The sequence below is a fragment of the Balaenoptera acutorostrata genome, chromosome 16 (genome assembly GCF_949987535.1).
Source record: "Balaenoptera acutorostrata chromosome 16, mBalAcu1.1, whole genome shotgun sequence".
NCBI lineage: Eukaryota > Metazoa > Chordata > Mammalia > Artiodactyla > Balaenopteridae > Balaenoptera > Balaenoptera acutorostrata.
In genome coordinates this window covers 48554538-48576669 of record NC_080079.1, presented here as the reverse complement: position 1 = coordinate 48576669, position 22132 = coordinate 48554538, and the positions used below count along the sequence as shown (strand labels likewise).

The following is a 22132-nucleotide window of genomic DNA, read 5'->3' as shown; positions in this document are numbered from 1 at the left end:
CAGAACTGCATACATTCTTCTCCAGGTGCTGCTGGGGGGAAGGGAGCAGGCAATGCCTGGGTGTGCAGAACAGCAAGAGGGCTCACTTGAGTGGGCTTTGTACTCCAGCCCTGCCTCAAGATCCTCCTCCCCCAGAGCCAGGCTGCTCTGCGCGATCCCTCCGTTACCTCTCTGCACCGCAGGGAGAAGCAGTTCTTCCAGGAAGGCCCTGTTTCCATGGCATTTTAATGATTATGGCACCGGGGCAAGAAAAAACGCAGCCTGGGGAGGCTGGGACACCGGACTTTGAGACCAGCTCTGCAACCAGTTACATAATTTTGGGCCAGGGATTTCACCTCTTTGACCTTGTTCTGCATCTGGAAATAGAGATGGGCATGGCTTCCTCCCAGGGTGGTTGTAGGGATCAAAATACACAGAGTGTACAAGACAGCTAGCCCAGCATCCAGTGGGTGCTTGAAAAAGAGCAGCTAACACCATTTTCTTCTTCATTAGCAGAAGGTTTAATTTCTTCAGATCCAGTATTTTGCAGATAATAGTGGAAGCAAGTAGGAGCAATAATACTAGTGATGTAAGAATACAAAGTTCCTGTCTGAACTCAGAGCAGTTGATGATGGAGAAGCTGAGACATTTCCACCATGAGCACATCAGCCCTGACCCCAGGAACGGACCGCCTTCACGGGACACTGAGGCCTCATGGCAGTGAGGGAGAGGGCCCGTGACCGGGAGAAGAGCTAGCCCAGCACTGTCCTAGAGAAATTCATGTGTCATTTAAAATTTGCCAGTAGCCCCATGAAAAAAATAACAAGAAACTTGTGAGAACGATCTTAACAGTATATTTTATTAAAGCCGAAATATTCAATGTGTTACCATTTCAACACAGATTCAACACAATACTCAATACAGAATATTACTGAGAAGATATTTTATATTCTTTTTTTTTGTGCTAAGTCTTTGAAATCCAGCGTGTATTTTACACTTACAACATGTCTCAGTTCAGACCAGCTAGGTTTCCAGCGCTCATTAGCGACACGTTGGTGGTGATGGAAATGGAAGGAGTGGCTCAGGAGTCTGCACACGACGGCCCCTGAGCCAAATCCATCCCGCCCCTGACTTTGTACAGCCATGTGAGCTAAGAATGGTGTTTACATATTTAAATAATTGGGGGTGGGGGAGAATCAAAACCAGAACATTTTGTGATATGTGAAAATGATACGAAATGCAAATCTCTGTGTCCATAAATAAGGTTTGATTGGAACGCAGCCCCACCTCTTCATCTACAGAACATCTCTGACTGCTTTTCACAGCTGAGTGGAGCGGTCCTGACAAAGACAATCTGACCCACGGAGCTAAAAACATGTACTCTCTAGCCTTTTACAGAAAAAGTTTCCTGGCCCGTGCTGCAGGGAGTAGAGCACACCTCCCCCAGCCCCTCCTGACTCATTTCCAGATCCCTCCGTGGGCAGAGATGACTCACGGACACTCCAGATGCCCTGGTGGCCATCGTCCCAGCTGGTCACCGTGATTTTGTTGGTGTTTGGGAGTGTTTTAATAAGGTGGATTTACTTCATCTCCCAGCACAGGTTCTGTTTCTTTCATTTAAATCTGTCATTATAAAGTCCTAAGCCAAGAGCCCTGAAGGAAAGGCTTCAAGGAGAGCCTCCAGACTGGGTAGCCCTCAGCTGACTTTGACAGCCACCAATCTGACACCAGGTTGGTCAGATGGGGTGAGCAGCAGCCCTAAGGAAGGGGCCTCAGTGACCTGGGCCAGTGGGCGGTTTCCTAGCTGCGAGTTGCAAACAGAGGCCCCCAAATAAATCCAGCCCCTCTGAGCTAGGCACTGGATGTGCATTATCATGCACATCCCTTCACAAAGGCACTAACTCAGAGCTCCTGGTAAGGGGATCCATCTGAAGGAGGGGTCCGATTAATCAGGCCCCTCAGCAGGTGAGAAGTGTTCTCCTGCAGTGACACCCCATTCTGCCATCAGCCCTGAGGACAACCTTTTACTGTGCTGACAGGTACAGAATCTCCTCAGTTCCCATAACAAAGCAGTAGCTAAAGAGGTGCCCTGGCCAGACTTTACTCTCTCCCCAGAGAGACACAGGAGAACAGGTGGATGGAAGGAGGCCATGTTCCCTGGACTTAGTCTGGGAGAGTGTTTTGTTAGGGAGGGTGAGACAGAGACGTATAGTCCAGACAGGCTGGAGAACAAACCCTCGTCTGTATCCTCAGTGCCAACATGAGCTGCATGACATCCAGAACCTCTGCAAGCCTCCGTTTTTTCATCTGGAAAGAGGGAGTATGAACAGTCATCACGTATAGTGAGAAAAGAAATCAGACAGTGCCTGGCAACATAATGGGTGCTCAGGAAATATCAGTTGCCCCTATCTTATCTTTCCCTAGCTCCCCGACAGGGAGCAATTCATGGGGATAGAGCAAAATGGTACTGGCCCCTAAGATAGAGTGTACAGTGTGTAGGTTAATTTACGTAAGGGCTCAGAACAGAGTAGGGCACAGAGTAAAGGTTTTATATGTGTTTACCGGCATGACTATTTTGTTGTTATTATTATTATTAAGCCTGGGAAATGCACCAACCTCCTGAAGACGTTTATGGAAACAACTCCTAAAGAAGGCCGAGCAGTGGTGAAGAGACCTCTGACAAGCAGCTCTACAAAACCACGTCGCAAGCGTGGAAGAATCAGGGGGGTTGCCTCATGTTATTTGCAGGGATGTGAACTTCAAACACCAGCACCAGGAATTGGCCTGAAGGACCCATTCTACATTGCCCTCCTTACCAGCTTTTGAATGTTTCTAATTAGTACAGATGCAGAACGGAGCAGATCTGTCACAGAATTAAATTAGCCAGCATCACGCATGTCCAGGCAAGAGCGAGGCCATTTTCACCCATGCCGTCAGGCAGCTGGGCAGCTCTCACGATGCTCCAGAGGTTTGGCGGAGAGTCAGAGCCAGTGAAGTCACTGCAAGGTGGGGGGGACACTGTAGCACGCCGCCTGAGGACAGCTTTATTTATGCTCTTGCAGAATGTACAAGCGGGTCTTGTTTTTCTGGATGCTGAGGGAGCCGGCTCACATAGCGTTCGTGATTCTACATTTAGAATTGTGTCTTCATTCACATTCTTTCCATGCAGCTCACAGCTCCTGGACTGGAAGAGAGTGGTCACTTTGCCTGGGCCCATCCCCCCGGAAAGATGCCAGCTCTGGCTCATGCAGACCCTGAGCTCCTGGTGGAGCTTGGGCTGAGTTCGCTGGCTGTGTTTTGTGCCTGGGGTGGTCCATGCCAGTGCCCCGCCAGGAGCGAGCCACACGTGGTGTCCGTGGCACGGGGCAGGTGGAGGCATATTCTGGGAGAAATCAGATTCTGCCGCAGTCAGCTGTGGTCAGGCTAGCTGGATAGTCTTGGACCAAGCTCTGAGGGCTCCTGCTCCCAGGACAGCCTCTTGCCAGGTCAACTGTGTTTTATTGTTCTCTCCCGACCCCTCCTGCTGACGTCGTTGACAAAGCTGCCAGCCACAGCCCTGCCCCCTGAATGTTCTCTGGACCATCCTTATGGTTTTCTTTTCTCAATCAGTCACTTGAAGCAAACACCATCAGCGCCTGACACACAGCAAAGCTCACCGCTTCTAGGATCCTAAGCCAGACATGAGGTCATGTTCACCACCTGTGAAGAATTAAAAGTAAGCTGGGGAAGAAATGTTGTGAGGAGCGGGAGGAAAGGAAGTGAGGAAAATCAGGGGCCCTGCTGAATCATTTCAGCTCAGGTTACCTGCGCCCCAAAGCAAACTCCTGCATAAAATGGGATTTAGTAATGCAACTATTCCTAAAATCTGGAACAAAATGACTTGGGTCAAAGCAGATAACATATGAACTGGCTATAAATTTATTTCAACATGTAATCGGAAAAAGAATTAGAGCATCAAATCCATGATTTCTCAGGTATTGCTGTTGACCAGAAAGCTGTTTTTTAAAAAAGTAAGTCAATTTAAATTCTCTTTATAGAAAGATAAGTTAAAAATAGTACAGATGGTTGAAGATGTGGCAAAAATCATGAAAAAAATAACAAGTAAATAACTACCATTTGAGAAGCTTTGCAATATAGAAGCATATCCGTGTACATGAGCTCATTTGATCTTCAACCCCACAGAACACAGGCAATCTGTCTATCTTAGAGACGAGTAAACTGAGGCACAGAGAGGTTAAGTGATTTGACTGGTGTCAAATAGCTAGGAAATACAAGGGGCCAGGGCTCCAAATCCTGTTTTGTTTTTGTTTTGTTTTGTTTTGTTTTGTTTTGTTTAATGCTGGCTCATCTCTCAGATTGATCTACCAGTTTGGCTAGTGTTGATTTTGACAAGCAGGGGAGGTAGGTGGGGTGGGTAGAATCAAGGGGTTCACTTTGGGTCTCCCTCAAACCACCTCCGAGTGCTGATCAGTGAGCAGGTGTCCCCACAGCCAGGTCCTAAGTTCTTAGGGCAAAAGGTAAGTTTTGAGGCTTCCAGGAGGAGGAGGGGCGGGATGGTCTTGCTGGTTGGGGGTCTGAGCCCTCCATCTACAGGGCAACAAGGAGCTGTTCTTTCTAACTTGTTTGAACTGAAGTGCATAGACCCTGCTCCCTGGGACCCTGGCCACTGGTGGGTTCAAGGCTGGAGGTGGTGCCAGGCCTTGCGCTGGGGCTAGAACTGAGGTTGCTGGCTGTGAGGAGCCCCTGGGGGTAGGCAGGGCAGTCCACAAATAGGTACGGAGGTACAGTACGATACAGACTTCCAAGGGCTTTGGGCATCTCAAAGAGCAGAGCACTTGTCTGGGACTGGGCACCTCTGCCTTCCCAGGCCGTGGGGCAGGGGAGCATGAGAAAGGATCTTGAAAAGAAAGAAAAAAAAAACCTCCTGCATTAAAACTCTTGTGCTCCTGGTAGTGAGCGGATTCTTCCAGGGTCAACTTGGAGAGGGTAAAGAGGGCACCCAGGAGCTGGCCCGGCATAAGCAAAGGCAAAGGGGTTGGCAAATGTCTGGGGGTCTGCAGGCAGTTTGGGGAGCAGGTGACCCCAGGCCAAGACAGGAAGTGGCCATTGGGAAGGCCGATGTAAGCCCACCTTGGAGCTGTGGAGGGACCAGCCCCTCCCAGAGATGGAGAGGGGAGCTCTAATCTGGCAGAAAGGGGTCGATCCACTGGCATTTGGACCTTGCAAACAACCAGACCTGCCATGGCCAGGCTCATCAAGTGCCTACTTACCTTGCCTCTTCTCTGATTATTTCATATCCTTCTGCAACTGTCACCCTGAAACCCCAGGCTGGCCTTCCCCCAGCCTGCAGCTGGGCGTGTTATTTTGCTCCAAAAGCACAGCCCAGTACGGCTCCTTACTCGAGGAATGCAGGCTGCGGTCCTCTGAGCCGATGATGAAACGGGCTATTTCTGCCCCGGGGCATCAGCAGGCCTCCAGGCGCTGGCTCCAAGGCACACAATATCGTGTTTTTAATGTTTCCCTAAACAAATGTTTTCTTTTGCACCTCGGGATATTTTTATTTGAATCTCAGTGCTGGAATAGTTTTAAAAAGCATTCCGGATTGAAGTTGGAATCGTGGTTAGGGTCCAGCTAAGAGGCAAGCAATTTCTCACTCCCCAAGTTATCTATTACCCGGTGGCCGATCTGGATGTAAAAATAGCTGCTGAGGCTGTTTGTTTAATCTGACTGTTACTTGACACCACGCGGGTGTTGCAGTGGGGACTGTTTGCCTCTTCCCCACCAAGAACACCATTTGGTTTCCCCCGGCTGGGTCTCTATTTAGGTGCGCTTCCCGAACTTCCAGTGTCTGGCCAGCTTCTGGTCACTGATTTTCCTCAGGTGGGCAGGTTTGTGAACAATAAGAGGTCTGGGTCTTGAGTCCGTTCCCCTCTATCTTTGGGCAGTCTGGATGACAAGGGAAGAAGTTTTGGCTGCTGGGCAGAGCCGGGCTGCTGGAAGAGTTAGGGTTCTGTCCGGTTCCTGGGAGGCCTGAAGAGCAAGCCGCCGGGACTAGCGGAGAGCGGAAGGTAGGGTCGGACGCTTGTCTGGGTCCCTCGTGCAGGCTGGGAGGCTCAAGCTCCGGCCGGCCCAGAGGGATGTGCACTCTGCACCGGCGGGGTTGGGATGTTGCTCTGTGCCAGGGCGCTGTGCAGGGCGGTGTGAGTGGCCAGGGGCATGTCGGGGGCTGAGCTTCTTCAGTGCTGGGTGTGCCGTGGTGCTGGATTGCCGTGTGGACTATGAGGGAACAGGGTACATGGTATAGACGTGTGTGACTTTGTCCTTCCGTGCATCTGTCAGGGTGCTCTGCTCCCACATGGCTGAGCGGGTACAAGCCTTGGGTGTGCCCAGGGCACTGTGTTGTCAAATGGGGGCAACCCCACAGGTTCTGTTCTATGGCAGGAGACTGGCTCTCTTGTGTCCCCCAATGCTGCGCCAGGCAGGGTCCTACCAGCTGTAACAAAGAGGACAATTGGTCATCAGGACATTCTGGCCCGTGAACTCTGAGAGCATGTGTGGCCTCAACAGGGAACCCACCCACAGACTGTGTGTTCTCCCACATCCCGAGGGTCCCCAACCAGACTCCTGCAGGGTGGGCTTAGCCAAATCTAAAATCATATCTTCTTTTCCTCGTAGAGGAGAACTGATCATTGAGAAGAGCAATATTGAATATGTGTGGAAATCTAAATACCCTTTAAAAAATTATTATTTAGGACTTTATAACACCCCCATGGATATTGATAATGGAGGAGGCTAGGCATTCGGGGGGCAGGGGCAGGGACTGTATGGGAAATCTCTGTAACTTTTACTCAATTGCCCAATTTCGCTGCAAAGCTAAAACTGCTCTAGAAAATAAAGGTTATTTAAAAAAAAAAAAAAACCTTAATTTATGGATCATTTCTTTGAACATATCTAACCCAATTATAACAAACAATATTTGAAGTAATATTTTTAAAACCCAAAATTATAGGAGTCCTAGAAAGTAGATTAAGCAAATGTTCACATTAAATGAAGTCTGATTTTCCTGCATTTTTGTTCCCTTTACTACAGTGGTAGGTTAAACCAGGGCCGTGGGCTGGGCTCCTGGTTTTGTAAATAAAGTTTTATTGGCACACGGCCACGCTCGTTCATTTACATAATGTCTACGGCGGCTTTCACACAACTGTCCAGGCTGTGTGGCCGGCAAAAACAAGATATTTACTATGCAGCCCTTTACAGAAAATATTTGCTGACCCCTGTTGTACATGAACACTCCTTGAGATGGGTCAATCCGGTGCACACACAAACAGCAGTGAACGTTCTAGCTTGTACAGCAGCCTGTGAGCTGGACCCTTCAGGACCCGTGGCTGGCTCTGGAGCTCCCTGCCCCTTCGCTGGGCCGGTTTTTCCAGTCTAGCTGGTACAGGAAATGTTCAGTTTGCCCCTGGGAGGATTAGCTTTGCTGTGGAGTGTGGCCTGGGCTGAGCAGGGCAGATTGTGCTTATCGGAATGCTTTATAAATAGACGTCTCTGGGTGACCCAAGTCCAGCATGCGTCTGCCCCTTGGTCTTCAGGAGGGGAAAAATTGTGCCTGCTCACTGGTGACCAGAAGCTCGTTGGGATGGGAGCACCTGTGCCCCCTGGGAGGAAAGCCGAATGCTGGGTCCTGGAAACAGAGGGACTTGGATCCCCTGGGAACCCAGGAGACAGAGGTGTGCGGAGGAGGTAGGGAAGGCCCGATGGCCCCCAGTTCTCCTAGGAAGAGTATGTCCACCCCGATGTCTTTTCACTGGGACTCTAGCGAGTGACCTGGTGTTTTCTGCTTTTTGCTCCTGACCCTAAGGAAGCCCCGGAGACCCTTGCAGAAAGGGGAAGCTCCACATCTAGAATTAGCCCTATTCCTCCAGCCTGTGCCAGAAATCTCAGTAACTGAAACCCGCTGGCCAGTAGAGCCAGGCCTGGGCCATCGTCCTCCTTGGCTTTCAGGCCTTCACTCCATCTGCCCAGGATTACTGGAGAGACGAAAAGGGCTTTCAGAGAAGGCTGCCTTGTGGAGACACCCAGTGCTGACATTTCCCAACAGGCTGCAGTGGTCTTGGTTTTATCTCCATATGAGGGTTTATATCACATTTCACCAGATCCAGCCAATCCAGAGCCCTATAACTCAATCTTATGTCTCATTTCATTAGTTGGGAAAACCCAAAACACATCTTAGTTTCTACTTGATCCCAGGGGTTGCAGGACCTGAGCTGGGGGTTGGGGGGGGGGGGGAGAACAAGGGATCATTCAAAGCCTTGGATCAAGGCCCCAAAATGGAACATGTGGAGCACTGCTGAGATGTGTCCCCCCCAACGTAAGTCATCGCTATCATTCTGGAACACTCCCTGGAGGGGGCTGCATGTGTGAGTACTACGTGACAGCGGATGTCAAGGTTGAGACAGAGTGGGTTCACAGCTGGCCTAGGTCCCTAGGCTGAAGGCAGAAGGAGGCTTGGTGCAAAGCGGTTTCCCGTCCGAGCTGCGGATGCCAGAGTGTTTGGGAATCTGAGTGCAAGAGGGGCCAAAGAGTCAATGGACCATGAATGGCTTTCTCCCCAGGACTTGGTAGACCTCTCTTTCTCATAGGAAGGGGAAAGGGACCCTTCTGGACCACAGTCCATGAAAGTGGGGAGAAGGCCTTCCCTATATCCTCCATGCTCTGCTTGGCCCTCCCTGGAGGCTCCAGGCTTGGCCCTCCCTGAAGACTGCACAGCAAAGGGCTTTCGATATCAGTGGGAGTCCTTGGTTCCTTTGGGCCTCTGCATTCTGGATGCTGTTCCCTGGCCTCAGTGGGTCCCTTTTGTCCCTGAATGGCCCCTTCCCAGGTGGGCTTGAGCTGCTGAGGAACTTCAAGGCTGAGCTAAGAGAGGGATTTCATCTCAGCCATGTCCCATCTTAAAGCCTTCATCTGAAGCTTAAGGAAGGCAAGGGGAGAGAGGAAAGTGAGATTTGCTTGAGCAACCCAGGGCTTTCCCTACATGCCCAGTCTAGAGGCTGGTTTCAAGCCTCTGAGCCCTGCCTGCGATGGATAAGTCATGCTGGAGCTGCCCCTTGGCTTACCCTGGCCTGGGGCAGCCTGGCCACATGTAGCACCACCAGCTCGTCCCTTCCCCTGGCCCAGTCTGCCCCTCTCTGAAGCAGGTTAGCCCCAAAGGCTGCAGCGATCAAGGGGTCAAAATTCAGACCCACTGGGCTAAACCCACGGGTTCAGAGCCATTTCTCACCCTCAGTGTCCCACCAAGTTCATCACGGCAATCTGGCTGCGTTACTCCTGTATACAAAACACTTAACGTAGATCTCTGGTTTTATTCTCACATCCAGCATGCAAGGTTTCCCCAGATTAGTTCCAGTGATGGCCTAGGAGATGCAGGCATAGTTTTCGAGGGGAATGCCCGCCATACAAACACCGAGGCTGCTAAAGGTCAGCTGATGCCCATTCAGAATGAGGGAACTGAGCGGTTTGCTCAGGCACAGAAACCAGACAGAGAGGGCAAAGGTACAAGGTGGTTCCGAGGACAGGGAAGCCTCAGGGGTTCTGGGCAGCCGCTGCCTCGCTTCTCTCTCTCTCTTTTGTGTTGGGGAAAGGCAGTCGTCCTTGTGACCCCGTGCCCTGGCCCTGGCTTGAGCAGGTTGCGTGGTGGGGATGGTAACCACAGGTCGACAGTTGCTAGGTGTCAGTCACCTCACAGACACGAATTCACTGAGCCCTCCCAAGGACACCAAGAGGCAGGTACTACTTTAGTCTCATTTTACAGGTGAGGAAGCCAAAGCACAGAGAGGTTTTGTAATTTGCCGGGGGCCTGCTCACAGCTGGTACAGCAAAGAACGATGCCCAAGGAGGTTTGGCTTCAGTCCAGGCATTTCCCACTATGTTATAGCGCCCCCGTCTGGGGATTAGAAATGAGGCAAGCGACATTTAGTGAGCACCTACTATATGCTTTACATACATGAGCTCACTCTGCAATTCTTTTGGCCGGTGTTAGTACCACAGCGGTAGATATGGAATTCCTTCCCAGCATGGTCTGTTTCAAAAACTCAAGGTCTCTAGCAGTGGAAGCTTCCATTTATTGAGTCCTTACTCTGTGTCTCTTCTGGGCTCTTGATATTTTTTACCTCTACCCTTCACAACCACCCAGAGAGGTAGGGATAGTTACAGATGAGGGAAGGGAGGCTCAGAGAGGTGAGGGAACTTGCCCAGGTTGCACAGGGCTAGGAAACGGCAGCATGGTCTGACCCTAAACTTTCCACCCCCCTCTGCTTGGTGCCCAGGCTGGAGCCAGCTGGGTGCCTGTGCACAGACTGGCAGCAAACTCCCTCCCAGCTGACTTCAAGCAAGCCCTGCCGGTGAGATCACCCTCTTCCCGCCTCCTGGACACTGCAGCTCGCACTGACCTCTGCCCGTTCTCCCCTCACAGATGACTGTCCCTTGGAGAGGGCACATTTCTGATTGATCTCTGCACCTCACACATGCATGGCCTGCCCAGAGCCAGGCCTAGAGCCAGGCAGGCACAGCCCAAACCACCGTCATTGACAGCTATGAGCCCCAAGTGGCCCAAGTGCCTATGACTTGTCAGTACAACCTCCCAGAAATGGGTCCAACCTCCAATTGCTCAAAACCTAGGGCAGCGGTGCTCCAAGTGTGTGGCCCCAAGACCAGCAGCACCTGTATCCCCAGATGCTGTGGCCCAGCCCCGATTTCCTGAGTGAACATCTCTGGGGTGAGGCCCAGAACTCTGTTTAACAAGCCCTCCAAGGCATTCTGAAAAGCAAGGACCACTGACCTAGGAAAGAAAGAGGAGACAAGATTTCTTGTTGTTCTCAAACACAGTAGAAGATGCTCCAAGAAGCTGATAATTTTTCCACTTCAACTCATTGTTGAAGCCATTGTTTCCAACAACATTGCCTGTTGAAAGAGCATTTTTCAGTTTTAATTTTTAGAAGGATAGCCTGGATGGCCATGTCTGAATTCCTTTTCTTGATGCTGTAAGCACTCCACGAGGAATTCATGAAGAAGGAAGGATGTTTGTCAGTTCCATGACTGTGTCCCCAAAGCAGGGAAGTTCTCTCTTTCCTTCCCTGGAAGAGTTGGGCTCACAGCTGCCACATGGTTTGGAGAAAGGACAGCTGTCATCTACCAACCAGCCATCTCCCTTCTACGTCCCAGCCTCCAGCAGGAAGTGAGGAGAAGGCCAGAGAGAGCAGGGCTCTGCTGTGTATGCGGGGTTGGGGTGGTGTTAGAGGTTCCCAGTGGCATGGGAGGCTCCTCCTCCAGCCCAGATACACGTGCCTTCCTGGTAGTCCAGGGACAGGGAAGAGGGCGCCCTGCTGGATGCTCCCATGGGACAGCCACTTCCAGCGGTTGCCTTCTCTAGCTTTACTAAAGCAAATGCTCCTTGGTGGGAAGAGGAGGGTGTGGGAGATGGAAGAGAAGGTGCTAGGAGAGAGGTCTCCACCCCTCCTTACCCTGCGGGGACACCATGGCAGAGGGAAACGCCCGCCCCATAATTCTCTCTACTTTGGCTGCACAAGGAGGGCAAAACCATTTGGCACAGAGATTTGGGTCTGAATCCCAGCTCTGCCACTCCCTGGCTGTGTGGCCTTGAGCGAGTTCCTCAGCCTCTCTGCCCCTCAATTTCTCCACCTCAGATTCCTTTGGCACGGGCCCTGTCTAGCTTCCCCAGTGGTTGTGACCACTGAGCGAGATCGCACGTGTGAAGTTCATGGCAGTTAGCAGGAGCTGGGAAAGCAGTGCTGGCTCTTCCAGCTCTGCTTCTCCCCCTTTGCCACCCAGCCCTGTGGTACCAGTTTACAGGTGGGGAAATGGGGTCCGTAGATGGCGAGGGAGCTCTGCAGCCCCTCTGCCTTCTCGTGGTTCTGGGAGCCCTCCCTGGAACCTCCTCTATCTGCCCAAGCCTGGGACACCCCAGGGCTGCTTTGCAAGGATGCCCCTTCCCATATGGCCTGGCTCTCCTCCCAGGGGCTAGAGAAAGGATGGTTACTAAGGGACACCCCACTCCCAGCAAACCCAAGTGCCTCTTCCTCTGGGAGCCTCTGAGAAAGCCCTCTCTGGACAAGGCTCTCCAAAGCAGTGTCTGGGCCATCGGTTACAATTGTCCCTGCAACACCCACTTCATAATCCATAGGGGCTTCCTCGAGGACCAAGCTGCTGGATATGCCTTCCTATCAGCCCCAGGTTACAAAAACAAGACTGAGGCTCAGATGGATTGCGTGATTTGCCCGAAGTCTTACTGATTCCACAGCTCTTAAATGGAGAGTCAGGTGTCCGTCAGTGAGGGGCAGGGCAGGCTTTCAAGGGCTTGGCCCATCAAAAGTGGACTCCTGGGTGGAATGGGATGCAGGGGATAGAAGACTCCCTGTAGTCGTGGGTCTTAAAATGAGTGCCGGGGAGCCCTGAGGGTGAGAACCAGGAGTGAGGGGGCCTGCAGGGCGCCCAGAGGTGGGGCGGTGCTGAGCAGAGGTTCTCAGCCTGCAGCAGGCATTTCAGAAGCTCCTGGAGGCACCTCTTTAAATGCAGGTCGCAGGGACCCTCTCCCTCTGCAGCAGCCTCAGGTTCAAGCCCTACATCGCCAAGTATTAAACACCTCTGGACTCGAGGTCTTCCTCTGTGAAGAGCAAGAGTGATTTCTACCTCACAAGGCTGCTTCGAGTACTGATTACATAATAAAAAATAGGAATCAATAATACTGGAGTCTATAAAGTGTCTCTTATGCCAGGTGCTCTGTAAAAGGGGATTTCTTTTGCACATTCATTCAACAAATGAATGGCCCTCTGTTAGGCCCAGGTACTGTACAGGGACTGGGGACACAGCACTGAAGCAGAAAGGCAAGGCCTGGCCCGTGGACCCACCACCCCGGGCGGTCTCCTCCCTTCCCCACAACGTGAATCTGGTCAGACCCTGCCAGTCACTGCGTTTGGGCCTTGGGTCTCCATTTCTCCATCCAGATGAGAACCCAGTATCACTAAAAATAGGGCAGCAGCAAACAGAGCCTGATCAGGAATGCCTGGAGATTCTGGTCTAGGACAGTTAAAAAAAAAAAAACACACACTGCAGACTCCAACTCATTATTGGGTCCTGAAATCACTCACTACATTGCAAATGGTTTTTTTTTAAATGAAAGACTACAACAGAATAAGATGAAAATATCAGAGTGGTACATTTAAGCAGAGTAAGTTTTGTTTCGTGAATTTTCCTTGTTTTATATAAATATATGTCTCTGAGCTCGTTGTACGCTGTGCTGTAGATGTATTTCTTACTGTGTGTTGAGGGAAAAACAAGTGTGGAACCTCTGCTCCTGTGAGATATGTAGAGAAAGAGCGTGCACATAATTCCCTTGCTGCCCAGGGGCCTGCGTGCGGGTAAAATTCAGGCTCAGGATGGCCAGGGCTCACAGGGCTCGCTGGGCCTCCTTCTGGTGTGGGTGGCCCCCTGGCTGGGGGAGAACGCAGGACCTGGTGAGCCCAATGGCTCCAAGCATCTGGAGACTTTCAAGCAGTGGCTGCCTCGGGGACCAGTGTCATGACCATTCCTTTGCTCAGCCTGCTCCAGCATGGGGAGCAGCCCCAGGTAGTTGGGGTGGCAGAGCTGGAGTTGATTTTTATTGACCCAGTATCACAGGTGTAGGTAGAGGTGAAGTGACTTGCCCAAAATGACACTGCCTTGGAACAGGGCTTCACCCAGGTCTCCAGCTCTTTCTACTGCCCAGAACTGCCTGGTTGATTCCTATCTTATGTCAGTTCCTACTGTTTCCAAAATCCAGGGCAGGATGTTCCTGGGAAAGGTGGAAAGGATGAATGAATGAGTGAATGAACAAACAAAGGATGCTCCAGAGACTCTCTCCTTGCTTCTGTAAAGCAGTTCTCAGCCAGGGGTGATTTTGCCCTGGGGGTCATGGCAAAGTCAATGGTGCTGAGGCTGAGAAGCCCTGTCATTAATACACATGGGCAGATCTTTAGCTCCATTTTACGGATGAGAAACCTGAGGCTCACAGACTTGCTGTAAGTTAGCCAAGGTTGTACTCAGCGAATGCAGAGTAGCGCTGAGACCTGGCCCAGATCCCAGTGCACTCATCATTTCAATGGCCCCTGTGTTTCTGAAAGAGCTGCATGTCCCCCTTCTGGCAGCTGCCCTGCCCTGGCCTGGCAGTGGTGTGGACTTTGGGTTGTGTCTAACAAGGAGGCTGAAAGGTCATAGGGCTGAGCATCTAAACCATTTCTTCCAGTTTGGCCCCTTCTCATTTCCCAGCCTTTCACCTCTCCGTCAACTTCCCTATGACCCTCCCTGGGCAGTGGAGCGTGGCCGGCACTCACCCCAGCTCCAGGAAGGCACGAGGGAGGCGAGGGCAGAGTTGTTTGTGGTCAGATCTCTTCTGCTCCTATTTTACCTTTGATGGCAGCATAGATGCTCTTATAAAAGTAAATCGGGGCCCCTCTCAGCCCACAAGAGGATCCAGTGCCCCTTGTCCAGGGGGGCATCTGGTCCCTGAGGCTGGTCCCCCAGCATCTGCAGAGAGCTCCCAGTGGAGCAGTGCTAAGAAGCTGGGCAATGTTGGGCTTGAGCTCCTTCCGGTGGAAGGGAGCGTCCAGAGACAGCACTGACCAAGTCCAGCCCGTCCGGCCACCAGGAGCTTTAAGGAGTGATCCTCAGCAATGCCCAGCCATCAGGAATGGTCAGAAACAGTGCTGCTGTTAGTTTTTGTGGAGTGAGACCCTTGCCCAAGGATCCTTATAGAAGCAACTGCAAATTCGATGGGAGCCTGCAGGATTCTGAGGTTCCAGGAGCTCATGTGCATGCCTCGTCCCAACTCTGCTTCGGACGCTGGGTCATAACAGAAATCAGCCATGGAAATCGGTCAGTGCTACAAAGCAGGGCTTTGGCCCCAGAGAGCAAAACATTGTTCTGTCCCACTGGTCACACAATTATGAAACAGGAACGGGACCCAGAAGAAGCAGGTTGCTGGGTCCTGGAACCCAGCCCATCTCTTCATCCCTCTCCTCCTCTCCTTGCCTCCATGCCTTGCTTCTCTGCTTTCCTCCCGCAACTTGGTCCCCCCCGAGTGTGTGATGCCAGGTGCTGGCATCTTCCTGTCCTGGGGAGCGCTGGTTGGGTCAGGCCCAACCTTCCTTGTGCCAGGCTCCCTGGCCTCTAATTCCAGACACAGCCCCAGATCTGGGCAATGCTCAGAGGCTCCTGAGGAAACATCCCATCCAGACACAGTGGACCAGGGACCCAGGCAGGAAGTGGGAGTCAGGCTGGGCTGAGCTCCAGAGAGAAAGCATCTCTGCCCCCGAGCTCTCTCCCAAGGGCAGCAGAACACCAACAGCAGCTGCAGCTACAGCTCACAGCCAGCTCTGTGAGCCTGGCAAGCCCAGGCAAGCTGATTTCTTCAGCCACATCCCTGGGATGTCCTGGACTCCTACATGCTGCAGGGTTTTGAGGCCCCCTGTACACATGATGTGATTCAGGGGGGATTCAGACACATGCCAAGCCAGCGCTGCTGCCGGGGCCCCCAGTGCTAACCAACCACGTTCCTGGGGTTGGATGAAGGCGGCCTTGTCCTCTCCCAGCGCATGGAAGCCTCAGGGTCCATCTGAGAACCCTTGCCTTGCCCAGTCTTGCCCGTAGGTTGGGGCCATTTAAGCGAGGCCAAGCCAGGATGCAAACAGAACCCCCCACCCTGGGGTGCCAAGAACCAGACCAGTGGAGCCAAAATGGCCAAACCAGATGTGTGATGACCTGTGCACAAATCAAAGGTGCGTTTTACGTTTATAAGAGACACTACCCAATGGAAACCTGTCTAAGGCAACATGAGCGTGGCGCAATGCCATCCCTCAGTTCATTCCAGTTCCGCAGGGAGAAGGCCCAGGTCAGCCCTGCCTCGGCTGTATCCCCAGCACTAGAACGGGGTGGCACATAGTAGTGAACAGCTGTTGGGTGGATGGATGCATAAAAGAGCTTCAAGCGTGGCTTCTGAGAGCCCACGTTTACCTCTATTAGAATATAAATGAACCTGAAATTTCTGATTTCCAAAAGTCCAAAGGAGTTACAAGGACAGAGCAATCATTGCATTGGGAGAGAGCTGGGAAGGAATCATCACGGGCCGGACAGCGGGGTCCTGGAGCCAGAGGCAGGTGTGATCCCACCTCCAGCACTCTATAAGGGACAAGCTGCCCAGGTAGCTCCAGTTTCCCAGCCATGAGGTGTAAGTGTTAGCGAGGAATGAATGAGGACAGTCACATGCAGCAGTGGCCCTGGACACTTGACACGAGTCTGCGCCCGTCTCCAACTGAGGATGTTGATTTTGCCATGTAAAATGTAGGACATAGACAAAGACGTTCCCTCTGAAACAGCAAGCGGGAAGGCTGTTGGAAATTGCACAAAGAGGTCAAGAGCTTGGCCCACAATGGACCAGCAGGGCACACGTCCAGAGCAAGGCACCTGCCCGGTGTGGGGTGTGTGGCAGAAGCTGTGTGTCCAACGTGTGTACGTTCACAGGCTGGAACAAGCTGGCTGTGTTTGGTTTCACTGCACCAAACCACTCCTCAAGGCAACCCCAAGTCAATGTCTCAAAAAACCACCCAGAAAGAGGAGCGAAAAGAATCAGTTCCAGTTTGTCAGGGCCTTCTGGGTGTGATAAAGCCAACCCCTGTCATCTCTACCAGCTTCCTGCTTCGCCTTTACTGAAAAGTGAAAACACCATTCAATTAAGGTAATTAAATCCACCCAAAGAGCTAGAGCTCAAAAACCACACTACAGGCAAGTGGTCAAACCCGGCAACAAAGCAAATCTCAACAGCTTCCTGTGGGATGTGAGGAGAAAGGAAGGGCCTGCTTAGCAGCCGGAGAGCATCCCTCCCAGCTGTGCAAGGACCGGCCGCCTGAGCCTCCCCAGACAGGAGGGGCCCTGTGCTGCCCGGTTGCATTGTTAGTTCTACTCCTGTGGTTGTCGTGAAAATGCTGAGCTGAGAAGATTCTTGGGAGGTGAATAGAATGATAAACCCTCCTTTTCTCCATCAATCGTCAATTCTCCCTTGAACCCCAGCCCAGGAGCCCAGGACACACCCTTCTGTGCCTGAGCCCAAGGACCAGCGGGGTGAGGGTTTCATCCTGGAGAGAGTGTGGGGTGGTCAAGTGGTGAACCCGAGCTGAATCCCAGCCCCAGTTCTCTTTTCTACATGCTGTGTGATGCTGAGCAATATTCTGCACCTCTCCGTGCCTTTTTTTCTCCACCTAGAAAATGGTGACAATGAGACCTGTTGAACCCATCCCATAAGGGTTATGAGAATCAAACAAGATAATGGATCCCAGAGTGTGTCTTGAACCGCAGGGTAACATGCAGATATGAGTCATCCCAGGATTGACTTGCTGGATTGGCCTCCTCTGACTGTGATCCACTTTGGGTCCTAAAAGTTGGTGAGGACCTCAGCTTGCCAGATAAAAAACAAGATTTCCAGTACCATTTGAAGTTCAGATAAACAGTGAGTACCTATTTTTAGTATAAGTATGGGATGATTAATTTGATAGAGAAATTTGACTAATACAAAGTATAGCCCAAATATGGAACATACTTATACTAAAAAATGTTCATTGTTCTATCTGAAACTCACATTTCCCTAAATGTCCTGTTTTTTAATTTACTCAATCTGGCAACCCGGCCATGCCAGGCCACCAGCTGCTACCTCCCTTGCTGTGTCCTGACTCCAGGACCACCCGGGCCGGGGTCCCCAGCCCAGCTCCGTCACTCAGCAGCCGTGTGACATGAAACATTCTGAGGCTTCTGAAGCTGATAGTGCGCAGCTGCATAGAGGAATAAGGAACTGGGGCCTCCCTGGGGCACCAGGCAGGGCTCTGGTTCTGTGGGCCCATCACACTTCCTCAGCCCCAGGGCTCAGATGAGTAGCTGTGTGTGGCAATCTGGATCAGGGTCCCCTGGCCACTTCCTGTCATCACAGCCTGGGGCAGGCCAGCAAAGGTTGGGTTGCTTGACCTGTCGGGCCTGGGCTGGCTGCCAGCCAGGAGTCCCGTGGGAGACAAGGAGAACGTGAGGCAGCAGAGCTTTTGGTCCTGCATTCCCACACCACACACTCGCGGCAAACCTCTGTCATCACATCCTTGTGGCCCAAGAAGCATACCCAGCAATGGCAGCTGAAAGCTTTGACAAGTGGCCACCATGCCCCAGGCATCCTGTCAGTCAGAGACGAACCAGGCGGGGGACCTCACCCCCAAGGAGCTCAAAGCCTTCTTGGAAAGTTGGATTCATAGCAGATAAAGTGGAATAAAGCAGCGCAAGTGATTCTTTTAGAACTCTATAAGGAATAGGAGAACAGAGGAGGAAGTGGGCAGAAGCTGGTGACCTGGGAACAGAGAGAGACATTCCAGGCAGAGGGACTGCCACTCCAAGGAGGCAAGCCAGGACCCAACTGGGCCTGCAGGTCCCTCATCTAGGGCACCGCAGGCCTGGCGGGAGGCGGGCATGGGGAGACTTCCAGCTTCCCCCCCGAGAGAGAGCCTTGAGGGTCATGCACAGCCATACGCAAGGGATCAGAAGAGAGAGAAAAAACTGAATCTGCCAAAGCAGCCTATTCCAGTCCATGATAATTCAACAGCGTTGTGCAGGATGACATGGAAAAAAGCACCATGTGAGAAAACGTTTTGGAAGAGTCCGAATTTAGTAATGACCGTGCAAAGGCTATTTCATTTCTCATGGTGACAAAAAGCTGACTCACGGGGATGCTCACTCAGATTTGGTTTGTTTGACATATTCTGAATCAAAAAGATGACCCTGGCAATGAGGAGAAGACAAAACACATCCTCAACAGTAATTCTCCCAGCCTCTGGCTACTGGGGCACATACATGCCCCCAGTTTTCCCCAAGCATGTCTTCACTATGGTTGTGTCACCAGAGCCTTTGGCCCCTCCCTGATGGCTGAACTGGAAAACCTTGTCCATTCATTCCTGTTGGGGACCCCGTTTCCCCTTGTGCGCTCCAGTGCTTTGCAGAACCTGTGCCCAGCATCCAGCATCTGTGGATGGAGTGTTGAAAGACCAGTTCTCAGAGGGCTGTTGAGCCTCCAGGGTTGCCTGTACAACACAGGGCAGATGCCAGCACTTCACCTTCTGACACCTATAATTTAGGTATCGTATCAGTTAATGGCCATTTGCAATGTGGCTGTAACCAACACCCCAGTTAATGTACACCACTATTATTTGCTAGACTCTAGCCCTCCAGAGAGATTCAAAACCATTCCCCAGCTTGGAACACTGAGTGCCATTAGAGAGACAAACAGGAAAATGGCAAAGTCATGAAGTCACTTATTTCTCCCTGATGCAAATGCTAGCCTATATTCACCCTGAAACTCAACCCTAACTTAACTGGTACACGCCATGGTGTGAGTGAACACCTTCTGCCATCCTGTGAGCTGGCTCTAAGGATAACTGCTCTGCCTGCTTCCACCTCCCACCACAGGCAGATTTTATATGTTTTAAGGCTAGGAATCAAAAAGGAAATTAAATCCACCTGGATTCACATTCACTAATTTGAAATTTATGATAATTCTGAAACTACTGGATTATAACTGACTTTCAGTACAGTCCCACTAAGCCAGTCAATAGTGTGAATAATATCATGACAGAGGTGGAGGGATTTGCTCATTTTTAAACAGATATTTCTTGTGCTGTGCACTATGCCACAAGAGGAGATAGCCTGGAGAGCCAGACAGACACGGACCCTGCCACAGTGAAGCACCCAGGCTGGCAGGAGAGACAAGAATTCAACAATAATCACCCAGTTAAATACTTAATTACAATTATAATAAGTACTTCAAAGGAGAGGAGTATAGTGTGCTGTAAAAACAGATACCAGAGAGATTTAAAACAACCTGAGGAAGCTGCCTTATTGAAGGGGCATGTGAAGTGGGTTCTGAAGTATACATAGGAGTTAAGCAGGTAACAGGAGAAAGGTAGAATTAAAGAACTCCAGGCAGAGGGAAAAATATGTGCAAAAGTCCTGAGGCAGAAGGTAGAACGGCATATTGAAGAAGCTGGTAAAAGGCCAGGGTAGCTGGAAAGCCAAGCATGTGGGGGAAAATAGTCCAAGATGAGGATGAAAAGGGAGGCTTTGTTACGAGAGATTGATTGTCATTCTTTCAAACTGGAAAGCCATTGAGGGATTCTAAGTAAGAGGATGACATGGACAGATTTGGTTTTTAAAAGCTACTTCTGGGTATAGTGCAGAGAATGACTATGGGCCCCTGCGGTAGCCCGAGGTAGACATGACAGCAGCTGGGGCCACACGGTGGCCGTGGAGATTAAGATCAATGTGCAGGGGGGGGGGCAAGAGACCTTTCAAAGATGAGACTCGTGGGACGTGGAAAGGGATCAGTTTCGGGGAGGCATGGAGGAGGGAGAGGCAGCCGTCACAAGTGACTCAGATTTCTGGGATCCTCAGAGGAAGAACTGGCTTGTGGGAAGGTCACGGGTTCCCTGTTAAATGTGTGGGTTTGTGGAGCTGTCCAGGGGCAGATGGAAACAGAGGCTGGAGCCCAGACAAGCTCCCTGGCCTGGACATGCCGTCAGCGCGTGTCTGCTCGTGGCGACACTGGGTGTGGGTAAAATCGCCCAGCGAGACTATCACGGGAGAAGAGAAGAAGCCCCAGGGCCTGGCGCAGAGGAAATCCAACCATCCAGGAGAGGAAGATAAGAGATGAACCGTTAGGCCAGGCAGGGAGATGTAAAGTGTGTGCGTCCCACAAATCAAGGTGGGAGAGCTTCCCAGGAAGATAGCGGCCAACGGTCTTGATTGCAGCTTAGAAGTTAAGTCAGATGAGAAACAAAGTTACCCCTTGGGCGATCCACTGGGGGAGGGGAAACTAAAGGCAGAGTAAATGAGTCAAGGAAATAACGGGGGTGAGGAGTCAGGAAGCATTTAAGAGAGCAAACTGATTTTGAAGGCCATAGACATAAATAGGATCTTACCGTGCCATGAATAAGTATTCATTCTTATTTCTATATATTCATCAGGGCAGATTCCAAGACCTTTTTTATAGCATGATTTAACAATATGCCATTCTTTCTCACTCATGTTACGTGAGGGGAACTGCACCCTTTCACCTGAAAAGTGCTCTTATGAGCCAGACTTTTCAGCAGTTCGGGTTGCCTTCCATCAAACAGCCCAAAGCAGGGAGCAGGATGGTTTTGTGCTGGCCTCTGGAAAACGTGTTTCAGCAGCCATGACAGTGAGTCCATGACCCCCAGAACAGAGTGATGGGCTCCCTAAATGTCCACGAAATAAATGCACCATGTCCTTCTGCACCTCTGCCTCATCCATGTGTGACATGAACTGATTTCATCCTCATCCCTAAATTGTACCCCAGTGGTGCTGCAGGCAGCAGAATGGGCTCTCTAGTTAGTGACACAAATCTGAATTTTCCAGATCGTCTTAAAACCCAAGACCAGGGGTCCTTCTCAGTAGAACTTCTCCATCTTTCTTGCTCCTTCTTTTCTGTGTCTGTTTGCCCTCCATTAAAATTCAGGATGAAGACACCCAATTCAGAGCATTGCCACGAACATTTATTCGGCTTCTGTGTTGGTGTGTTCAGTACACAAGGGCAAATAAGACTCCCTTCCTGGACTCATGGAATTTTCTTTCTAATTGAGGAGAGAATGAAGCAATCAGCAATTCCTAAGACACGTGGGTTATAATGTGTGGCAATACGGCATGAGCTATGGAAAAGGTGAACCCAGCGTGCGGTGGGGACACAAAGGACCGCCTCGAGGGTCAGGGACGGGGCTAACCGGATAGTGAGCAACACAAAGTGCCTCTGTGCATCTCCAAAGAAATGCACTCCACAAATGTGAGTTATTATGAGTATTAATATTTCTAATAAACCACCATGGACTGGATTAATATCCAGGAGTTACAAGATGAGGACAGTCTTCTGGGAACCCCAATGGTCTGCATTTATAATTTGCATAGTGGATTTATTTTAATTACTTCACACTTCATTCTGAGCACTCTTAAAATTCTCTTGGGCAGCTTTTTGGTTCTTTTAGCTGTCAAAATAGATGTTCAAGCCTCCTGC

The 22132-nt window shown here is 51.0% G+C and overlaps 1 protein-coding gene across 6 annotated transcripts in view; it reads left to right on the top strand.

Annotated features, from left to right (window-relative positions):
* The first annotated feature begins 3602 nt into the window (after positions 1–3602).
* C16H10orf71 (chromosome 16 C10orf71 homolog) overlaps positions 3603–22132 on the top strand; it is a 28410-nt gene continuing 9880 nt past the window's right edge. For 3 of the 6 annotated variants that reach the window (XM_057531442.1, XM_028165576.2, XM_057531438.1), the window contains exon 1: positions 5767–6047. The gene's annotated coding sequence lies outside the window, so the exon portion shown is untranslated. Of the gene's footprint in view, positions 3695–5766; positions 6048–21819; positions 21905–22132 lie in introns of those variants that run through there. The other 3 variants (XM_057531439.1, XM_057531440.1, XM_057531441.1) reach the window with 3 other exon arrangements.